The sequence below is a fragment of the Stegodyphus dumicola genome, chromosome 7 (genome assembly GCF_044657685.1).
Source record: "Stegodyphus dumicola isolate Sdum_Otavi_A_Nest chromosome 7, ASM4465768v1".
Classification (NCBI taxonomy): domain Eukaryota; kingdom Metazoa; phylum Arthropoda; class Arachnida; order Araneae; family Eresidae; genus Stegodyphus; species Stegodyphus dumicola.
In genome coordinates, this window is record NC_140774.1 from 73,549,079 (window position 1) to 73,557,216 (window position 8,138).

An 8,138-nucleotide genomic window follows, 5' to 3' on the forward strand; every position below is an offset into this window, starting at 1 on the left:
TGTCGCCAATTTTGGCGATAACTAAGTGAATGTAACTGCTATGTATGTTTCACTTCGGCGATGTTAACTTGTGAAGTTTTCGCTACGGGGGGTAAAAGTTAAACAAAAATCGCGCTAGGGTTAAAAAGTAGTAAGCATTTCCTGTGAAGTGGCTGTGCGAAGATGCGGTTTCGGTACCGCTATACTCGAATGTATTGTTCTTCGTTTCATTTAATGAGCGAAATGACCTTGTCCTATTCTTCTTGCCTTTGGAATTGCCTGTAAACTTAAAAGTACAATGTAATTGCATAATTGGCTTTTTTACTTTTCAGTTGAAAAGTAATATCGCCACACTTCCTAAAGCGTCTAAATTTTAAGGATAGAAGTACAATCAGAGTATATATTTATCAGTTATCTTTAAATGCCAGATATAAAACGGCATTTTTCGTTATTCGTACAGATGAATTCCTGCTTTCCAAACTGGCAAAGTAATTTATTTAAAACTGAGCTGAAATATTAATCACAAATTAATTTATTATGCATATCGTAGCGAAATATATGTGCAACTGATATTTGCAAAACAATATGATTTTGACCTTTAAATTAGGACTGTTCCTAGCAAGGGTGCAGAGCGTAAAAATACGCAGACGGCGAAAATCAGGGGGAGGGCAGACTCTGGCGATACCACGCCTAAATATATTAAATTCATTGTAAGTGCTTGTCATATATAAGTAATTTTTATACAATTTGTCATATGTAAGTATAAAATAAAAATTTTATTAATCATTGAGTTTTTTTTTTTTTTTTTTTTTAATTTGGGGGCAGCAATTTTAGGAAAGTACGCGGGCAGCCAATGGCCTAGGAACGGCCCTTCTTTAAATGAACTTTATATGAGAAAAAAAGTAAGATTTTTATATGAATGGATAACTATAATAAATCTACAAATGTTCTTTGAAACAGAAGTATCCTGAAATTAACTTCAGTGCAGAATTTGATGTATTTCTTTTACTTTAATATGTAATATTACATAATTACAGTGATAATTACAGTAGATAAGTGGAAAATAGGGAACGGGGAATGAATAATTGAAATTTGACTATCGAGAAAAATTTATGTTGGACCCAGACCATGGAAAATTTCGACGTGCCGAATTTCGAAAATCGAAGTTCTAATGTATCTAATCTGACTGTAATCTATTTAAATTTGTGATAAACTGGAACATTTCCGTAGTATTTATTATTATTATTATTATCATAAATATACACTCTTGTAAGTAGATCTCAATTCAATTACACATCTGTGATACGTGTCACGACTTTATCACACCTATCGATGCAAAACGAAATTAGAAACTTTTCCGAGAAACGCATTTATTCGAGTACAAGTTTTAAATGGGAGGTTTTTAGCCGCAATATTTGCACAGCATTTGCGTTCAGCGTTCTGTTCCGGGTACGTAGCCACAATATTTCACAACGCTGTTGGAAACAATTGGGCTTACAGCTGTAGGAGAGGAAAGAGAGTAATCAGTCAGATGAAGGTTCTGTTTCTTTATAATTTACTTCTTGGAGGTCTTCCTCGAGAGCTCTGATAAAGTTTCTAAAGCGCCGGTTGAAAACTAGACAATACCCGTTCGAAACCACCCCAAACTCTTCACATTCTGTTCGCCATATTTTTGAATTAATGGAAGAAAATACTGCCAAAATTTATCCTAGAAGTATAAAGGTTTTGATATTGAAATGAACCTACATTAGGACAAAGCCAAAAATTTTCCCCGAAGTATAAAGGTTTTGACATTGCAGATGAACCTACATTAGGACAAAAGACCTAAGCTAAGCAATTTCCTATAGGTCCTACATTCAGTCATAAACGCAGAGCTGTATTAACCATTTAAAGTGTTGTTCTACTTATTAAGAGATATTTTTTAATTATCCATATATTGCACACCTAAGAAAAAGACGCGCCTGATAAAAACGAATAAAGAGTAAATGATGATAATTATAGCTCTTAAAATTTAGTTTTTTTATATATCGGTCTACTTTGGTCAGAAATTTTCGGAGCTATAATTTCGGATCATTTTTCTGAATAGAAATACGTTTTGTGAATGAAGAAATTTAGGCCTGGATTCCTTAAACTATAGAAAGTATCCTAAGATTACCTTTGTGGAGGATTTCCTAAGGAAAAGTAAACCCATGTTTATATTGCATACGAGAAAAAATCCCATAAACCTTCAGAACTAACTTCTTGCATCGCTGGATAAATTTTCATAAATGGACGCTTTTAATTACAGTGCTTTTCACCTACTGTCAAACCTGTTGGAAAATTAAAATAGTTTGTATGAATTTAATGTTCTTTCTGCAATTATTGCATACAAAAGAATTTGAGTAAACAATTGTTGCATACAAATTGAATTGCTGAACAATTATTGCATACAAAAGAATATAAGTTTTGTTCTGAGTAATTCTGATTAATGATCGTCATATTTAAGAGGTGTGCGGGTAATGGTGGACTTTTAAAAATTAGGGGGGCTTAATTTTTATGAATCAAACTGTTTCTTAAAATTAATTATTGATTTGGAATCAACCCGTATGCAGAGGCATGGTAAATGAAAAGATCTCTGAAGCTTTGCTGTAGATCTGTATTTCGGGAACTTTACAGGGCATTCTCGAGTAAAAATTTTTATTTGTAAGCTTTCTAGGTCATTACAGTTATGAACACAATGCAGATAATATGAATTACACGTTATAGAAGTAATTTTCAACTTAGCCTTGCACATAAAATTCCTAATTTCAATACTGAATAATTAAGATATTTTGATCTTAATTTTCAGAATTAATTTCAGCAAAAGGATACTCGTTTCTTTTAAAACGGAAAAGAAGAAATGATTTATTCCGATAAAGGCTGACCCAACCATCCTCCATGGAACCATTGAAATTAATGCCAAATTAATGGTTGACTGGTTTTAACAGAGCACGTAAGAGCTATTCTTCCCAGAAGGGATGCCAAAGTGAAGTGATTTCTAAGACAAAGTTTCATGTTCATGCTACACATTTGGAAAATCACGCAAATCCATACAGGCAACTCTTTCACCAGGAAACCAAGCCTGGATGTAGTAATAAGATTTAGTAATCTCATCAATTTCCCCAGTTGTAGAGTAGACCAAAATTAAACTTAATTTTCCAGTCATAAAAAATTTAAAACGACGAACATCTCTTGAGTGGAATTCAAAGAAAATATGAATGTCATACTTCTTTAACCAACAAATAAGAACTTTCTGGTTATATTCTATATTAAATAAGATATTTAGATTTGTTTAAATATCGTCTACAACGTTTAAATAATTAGTATGTTTAACTATATTTCTAAATACTGAATAATTTAAGATTAAAATGACAAATATGTATTTGAAATAACATTAAATATCTACCAGGAAAAACCCAGAAAAGTAGAAGATGTAAAGATTATGAAATATAAATATATTTCCTCTTATTTATTTTTTACGTGAAAACGATGGAATTTGGCACTTCACAAAAAAAAAAAAAAAAAAAAAAAAAAAAAAAAAAAAAAAAACAAGAAATAATATTACTGTTAGTCTGAGGTATTCATCTACAGAAGCAATGTAGTCAGATAATTTACAATCCAGTAATGCGAGTTTTCACAATTGTCTAAATGAAGCAGAGATATTGACAGATTCACACAGAATAAAAAGGCCCGAACGGCAAGTGCTATACACCCTAGAAAAATGGCTATCCAAATAGAAATCACAGATGTAACGGTGTTGTTGAGTGCACAATGTGTAACTTGTTATTATTTCAAAACCAAATACTTGCAACTTAGTGCATTCGTTTGAAATGGCCAATATCCGTCGGTCATTTAACCGTCCCATCGAGAAAGTTGCTCTAGGTGCATTATAAAGGGGCTACTAAATGTACACGCGCAAGAACGGTGAACTTCTGTTTTTGACGGAAAATCCCCCCTGGGTACGGATACGAGAGTTTTTCTCTCCTCTTCACCTTTACGTACAACCAAGTCTCGTCCGAGATTCAAAACCGCGCACAACGATACAGCAGCAAGCAACACTAACCATTATACCCAACACGGCGGCTGCGTAATGTAAATGCGAGCCATTGTTTTTAGAAAGTATCCCTCTCATTAGCCAAACATCTTTAGTGGGTTTTGCCAGAATCAAATACGCCACGCCGTATAGAACAAACATAAAAAGCTGGTAACTAATAACCCAAGGTCAGCTAAAATCGAGCAAGAATAGAGATAAGACCGTGAACTGGCATTAAGTGAATGGTATCATAAGTATTGTGAATGTTGCAAACTTCTTTTCCATTACAAATCTCTCCAGTCCACTGCTGTCATTGGATTGAATTATTCAATTATGGCAAAGCACACGAGGGCTGTCTGCCTAAAGGGAGGTATGCCTTCGTGGAGGACTTTCTAAGAGAAACTGGCTCGTATAGACGTTACACATGGGGAAAACCATGAAAACGCCCATGCAGACAGCCCGTTCGCGGGATTTGAACCTCGAACCGAACTACCAGTGCTTGCGTCTTTACCGCTCGGCCGCTGGTGGGCCTTGCTATCATTGGAAATGATAATGAAGAAGTTTAAAGGAAAAAAATGTTTAAATCTAATAAGCCCTGGTGGGTGGCCTTCGCACAAATTTTCTTCCTATGCATCACATATAGCTATTTTTGTAGATTTGCACTCATGACATTACTTTCTGCGCATACACTCGATTCAGTACATTTAACATACAAATAGTTATGATGACATATAATGTTTGATTTAATTTGGTTAGGGCAAAGTGGGGTTATGTGCCTGAGCGCAAAAAACGCATCAAGCAGCTAATATATTTTTCTACTGCTCAGCTAAATACACTGCGACGTTGTCAGAAAAATTAGAGAGAATATTACCTCTTATTCTTTCCTACAAAAGAAATCATCCGCTGTGTTGTGAAAATCGTCTCGTGATGCAATTATGAACAGCTTTTCTTGTTTCTAGGAAAGTCGAGATACAGTACGCAAATTGATTCTCTACATATTTTTATCTGAAAAGAAGTGGATCATGTTGTCTTCTTTCAATTATAAGTGAACGCAACGCAACTTCTTTAGAAACGCAGGCATCTTAATATGCAGCAACATCATCTCTTTTTTGATACAGGAAGTCTAACCTGACTGTTCTATAAGAGCGGATTTTTTTAACCATATGTAAAGCATTTCTGTGATGCAATTTAGCCCTAGTTTTTTTTTTTTTTTTTTCTTTTTCTCATGGATGCCATTGCTGCGGCACATATAATTCAACTGATCCGAAGCTTTCTCTAAATTTAGGATATTCACCGAATGAAGACCTTAGTTAAGTCCATAGACTTCAATCCTAAATAATAAAGGCCCACCAGCGGCCGAGCGGTAAAGTCGCTGAACACTGGTAATTCGGTCCGAGGTTCGAATCCCGCGAATGGGCTGGCTGCATGGGTGTTTTCGTGGTTTTCCCCATGTGTAACGAGTATACGAGCCAGTTTCCCTTAGAAAGTCCCCCACGAAGGCATCCCTCCCCTTAGGCAGATAGCCCTAGTGTGCTTTGCCATAATTAAATACAACACCACACCAACTAAATAATAAAGATTTGCAGAATCCAGGGAAGTTGTGAAAATGAATTTCGAGGGTCCTCCAGAGTCCCCAGCTTTTAACTACGAGGTGATTCACGACTATTGCTCAAAAATCTATATATAGGTTAGGAATACGATAACAAGCAAGAATCATATCGGAACATATGATCGCATGCGCAACCCAGACGCGCAAGAGGCTAGCGCCCTAGGTCGCAAGGAAAGCCTGCCACGATGAATCGACGAAAATCGTGCATGAACGTATGAAAGAATGAATCGATACACGAATAGAGAAATGGCGGATATGCACGTCGTTTACGGGACAGTAAAGTGCAGTGGAACAACCGGTGCCAACACACATATCCCTGCTCACACCATGTTCGGACGTCCACATAACTTATCGCAATTTCTGGCTCATGTCCTGCCGGAATTGCTGAGCGATGTACCGCTCCATGTGCAGCAGCGAATTTGTTTTCTACATGACGAAGCTCAAGCGCATTATTCCGCACTGCCTGCCAATATCTGGACGCTACATTTCCGGGCCGATTGATTGGCCGCATAAAACCCCTGTAGAATCCGAAATGGATCTAATACCACGAATTGTTGTTGCAAGTGGCATCATTGCAGATACGCCAGGCATTCTTGTCAACGTTCTTCGATCGCTTCGTCATTGTTGCGAGACATGTATTACAGCTGCAGGCCGCAAATTTGAACACCTGCTTTAAAACTTTCTTATCGTTGCCTGCGTACGGATTCTTAATAGAATGAATGCACAAGTCCGATAAAAAGTTAATAAAATTTATTCTTATCACAAGAAATATAACCAAACGCTTGATTTTTCCTCAAAGATATTCGTACAATATAACAATATCATATAATACCACGCAGTAGTTATATTTTAAACTACTAAAACGTTAAATAGAAAGCAATCCAAAGCGCAGAGAAGGTTAATCCGATCTCACCGCGAATTCGCTACAATCAACCACAACAACTAAGTAAATAACTACAGCTACTGAGCTGAGATCTAAGTTCCAAGTTACACTTATGCCGAGATTATCAAGAATTCTGCTTGATGTGTTCCGGCTGTCATCAGATGTTTGCTCTTTAGGCGCTGAAAAGAGAATAAGTTCGAAGTGTGAGTCCAGAAGGGCAGGAGCTAATGGCGAAGGGGCGTGACCAGTTGTCACGTGGGCTGCAAGCTGACATCATTGGTTACGTGTCTTCTGAGAAATACCTCGCTAAAATTGCAATTAAATTAAATTAACCGTCTGGTGTAATTATCCATGAATTTGGGAGTCCGGATTTCGTTCCTGATGTGTAGTTGAGTTTTCATCAATTAATTTCTTGCACAGAAAAGGAATTCCAGATTCCTTAATGAAGTTGACCAACATACTTAGTTGTTGGAAGATTTGTTTGGCTTCTGTCATCATTTTCATAGCTTCCGGAGAGTCCCGTAGTTAATGCCTGAGCATAAGATTTATTCGTCACTATACGTTTATTGAACGTTTTAGCTTTGGGAGTCACTTTCTGCTGTGGAAATTTCTCACATCCTCTATAGTTGGCTGTGTGTCCAACTTGCAAACAGTTGGCACATTTCGGAGGTTCAGATTTATCCTTTGAACAATTGAAAGTTTCGTGCGCCTCAGCGCAACGAACACAACGCGGCTCGTGATTTCAGTTCGCTTGCGAGTGGTGGAATCCTTGGCAGCGATAAACTGCAAGGGTCCCGCTCTGCCCTTGTAATCCTCAACTTTGATTTTCATTCCCATAAGGAAAGATTCTTGATGGATTCTCTTATTTTTGTCATTTCTCTTAAGAGTAATGAGAAAGAGGGGGAGGTTGATTACATCACCATTTCTTCGTCTTTTCAATTGGTTGACACGGATGACGTCATAATTTTTGGCGACTAATTCTTCAGCAATTTCATTAATGCCCATGTAAGCCGGTAAATGCCGGATTACTACTTTTAAATTTTTAGATGCAGGTAGCTCAGAACAGTGGAAACTCACCTTTTCACCTTTCAGAATTTTCTGGACTTGTTTAAAAATAGTTGGTATTTTTACCTGGATTTGCTGACCGAAGTAGTCACTTTCAGAGTATAGTCCATGCTTTTTTAAGAGCGCTCTAGCTTTATTCCAGTTGAAGTTGGTATCTCTTACAATGAAGGGCGGAAGCTGTCCGCCATTCTTGTTAAGATTTACTGATTCCGGTGGAATTTCATCTATTTTTCCATCATCAATGGGTGCTGTTTCCATGGATTCTGGTTCAGCGATGCTGGGATCATCTATGGGCGAATTAGGGTTCGTTGCGGCTGCTTGGAGTGGTGCCGGCTTTCTGATTGGTTGCTTTCGGAGTCTCCGGGTGGTATCTCCTCTGGGAGCGCAGTCGTCAGAGTCCGAACTGGCATCTAGTGATTTATATTTCGTAAAATCTTCTTCAGACTTTCCTGGGCTCTACGCTCTTCTGACATTAGCTTTAATATTAGGACGGGGAGGAAAATCATTTTTCATGCTGTTTGCTGATGGGGGAACCGCAGGAGTAGCAGGAG